Source organism: Miscanthus floridulus, chromosome 5, assembly GCF_019320115.1.
Source record: "Miscanthus floridulus cultivar M001 chromosome 5, ASM1932011v1, whole genome shotgun sequence".
NCBI lineage: Eukaryota > Viridiplantae > Streptophyta > Magnoliopsida > Poales > Poaceae > Miscanthus > Miscanthus floridulus.
This window is the reverse complement of record NC_089584.1, coordinates 111,130,277-111,133,509: the sequence shown is the minus strand read 5'-3', so window position 1 is coordinate 111,133,509 and position 3,233 is coordinate 111,130,277. Positions and strand designations below refer to the sequence as shown.

General features: G+C 40.3%; 1 pseudogene; it reads left to right on the top strand.

Moving 5' to 3' along the window:
• The first annotated feature begins 1,391 nt into the window (after positions 1-1,391).
• On the top strand, positions 1,392-2,361 carry LOC136455118 (uncharacterized; annotated as a pseudogene).
• The last annotated feature ends 872 nt before the right edge of the window (positions 2,362-3,233 follow it).

The window sequence follows — 3,233 nt, the reverse complement described above, 5'->3', positions numbered from 1 at the left end:
GTCTAGTGGTAATCTCGTGATCTATAACAGCAGTGTTCCTGTTTTACGTGGTAGAAATTTTTTTTTTGTGCTAGCGTAGCCTACCTCGTATTTCTATAGTGGTATCAGAGCCGATGTTATTTAGTTATGGATTCAGGATATGTGCATATGGAGATATGCGGGTTTTCAGATTGATCTATGATCTGGTTTCATGATCTTGCTGCAATGGTCATGTAACGACGTACTCCTACCTATCAAAATTCCACCATTGGAGTTAAGTGATACACGTAATGCCAGTTGCAGCGAGCGAAGATCAATGTGATTGGTCGAATTGAAACCTAGATTCATATGCCAGACTCATATGATGCACAGTAGTCGATTGGATCTACTACTGGATCGAATAATTTACCATGGTCATGTGTTCAGTAAAACGGCCGTAACTTTTTGGTACGATCTCGGATCAAGGTGAATTTTATATGAAAATTGATCTATAGAAAAATTACACATGAAATTCAATGCCTTAGGCATTTTTGGCAAAATTAGATTTCCCAAAATTTGCTTGAAAGATGGAGTTTTGGGCATTTTAAGTTTGGACGTTAGAACGCCTAACTCTGTTTTGTAGGATTTTGTGATCAGTATGGCCCCTGCATATGTATTGTCAAATTAATGTAATTGATGACCTACGTGTCAATCTGTGATGATCCAAGCAACTGTGTAACCTTCTTTACTAGCTGATTAGATGTAATAGCTTGTATTAGTTCTTGGAGGACTCATCACTAGGAGGATGGCGCACATAGATCATGGAGATGGAGATCATCATGGTGAACAGGTTCTATGGAGATGGAGATCACCGCTAGAAATCGGGCCATACTGTGTCACAACTAAGTGAATGCTACTATTTTGTTTTACTCTACATGATGTGATGTTAGAAGTAGAACGATCCCTCACAAATTTTAAGTTATGTATGCCCTCCCAACTAAAACTTGCACCTGTCCCATGTCTTGTACAATTGGTGGTGGGTCTATGAAATTAGAGTATCACTAATTTTCCTTGACTAGACGAGTTTGTATCAGATGCTTACATGCATAAGGGTTGGTTTGCTTAACAAGGTCATCTTAATGGTTAAGGACTTTGGGGCATGAAGGTTGGGCGCCAAGACATGGAGATGTCACCCAACAACAGGAGTCATATGTGATATGATTGGCAAAGAGTTGCTTACCGATCTACCTTGACTGCTAGCGGTGATGCTAAAGCTCACTAGTAGACTTGTTAGTTGTGGATCCTAAATCACTAAGTATCAATAGAGGGATATTGATTTTAGTGGGAGTAGAGTCTGTTAAAAGTTTAATGTGATTTACTCTGTCATGGATACTTTTGTCTTAGTATTTTGCATTATTATTTGTTGTAGATAAATGGCACCTAGCAACACTACACCATTTGCTTTGCGTTCAGTCCTTGAGAAGGACAAGCTAAATGGAACAAACTACACAGATTGGATCTGTAACCTGAGAATTGTTCTTAGGGCTGATAAAAAGGAAGATGTTCTGGACACCCCATTACCAGAAGAACCTACTGATGATGCACCTGCTGCCATTAAGAATGCTTACAAGAAAGTATGTGATGCTAATCTCAAAGTAAGCTACCTTATGCTTGCTTGCATGGAACCCGAACTGCAGATGCAGTTTGAAACAAATCATGAGGCGTACGATATGATCGTAGCGCTTAGAGACATGGTCCAGACATAGGCTAGGACTAAAAGGTTCAATGTGTCTAAGGCTTTTATGGAAAGCAAGCTAGCAGAAGGTGTAGAGGTAGGGCCACACGTAATCAAAATGGTTGGTTATGTTCAATGGTTGGAGAAGCTGGGCTTCCCACTGGGCCAAGAGTTGGCCACTGATTTCATTCTTTCATCTCTTCCACCTAGCTATGGGAACTTCATCTTGAACTACCATATGCATGGGGTAGAGAAGGGTCTGAATGAACTGTGTGGCATGCTTAAAATAGTAGAGGGTGACATTAAGAAAAGCGCTGGCAGCAGCCATGTGATGGCAATACAGAACAAGCCTAGCTTTAAAAAGAAGGGCAATTCTTGGAAGAAGAAGGGCAAGGCTATGAACTCTAAGCCAAACCCAGCGCCCAAGGTTAAAGCTAGACCTGCTCTAGACAAAGAGTGCTTTTATTGTCACAAACTTGATCGCTGGAAGAGAAATTGCAAGAAGTATCTGGCTTCGTTGAAGAATGGCGGAAGTAAGAGTACTTCCACCTTAGGTATGCTTGTTATTAATGTTATAGACAACATATTTCTTGCTGATACAATTATTAATTCTTGGGTATTTGATACCAGATCGGTTGCTCATATTTGCAATTCGATGCAGGGACTGATAAAAAGTAGAAGCAGTTGAAAGAGGAGAAGTTGATTTCCGCGTTGGCAACAATGCAAGGGTTGCTGCGTTGATCGTCGGGACAATGCAACTCCACCTCCCTGTCAGGATTTATCATGGAGTTGAATAATTGTTATTTTGTTCCTAGTTTAAGTCAAAACATTATGTCTTCTTCATGCTTGATGAAGGATGGTTATTCATTTGTGACTGAAAACAATGGTTGTGTGATCTCTAAGAATAATATGTTTATGGCTTTTGCACCCATTGTGAATGGATTGTTTGTTTTAAGTCTTGATGATTCACTTGTCTATAATATAAGTGCTAAAAGGCCTCAGGCCTAATGATTTGAGTCCTACCTACATGTGGCATTGTCGTTTGGGTCATATAAGTGAAAAGCGCATGAAGAAGCTCTATTCTGATGGACTTTTAACTTCATTTGATTTTGAATCATACGAGACATGTGAGGCTTGCTTGCTAGGCAAGACGACCAAGGCTGCCTTTCATAGGTTTTCCTGAGAGAGCATTAGACTTGTTGGGACTCGTACATACCAATGTATGCGGACCAATGAGCACAACAGCTAGAGGAGGGTTCCAATACTTCATAACTTTTACTGATGATTTTAGTAGATATGGCTATGTCTACTTGATGAGGCACAAGTCTGAAACCTTTGAAAAGTTCAAGGAAATTCAAAATGAAGTTGAAAATCGGCGTGGCAAGAAAATTAAGGCCTTCGATATGATCGTGGAGGCGAGTATTTAAGCCACGAGTTTAGCAATCATCTGAAGAGCTACGGAATTGTTCCATAGCTTACGCCGCCTAGAACACCTCAGAGAAACGGTGTATCCAAGCGACATCATCGAACCTTGTTGGAC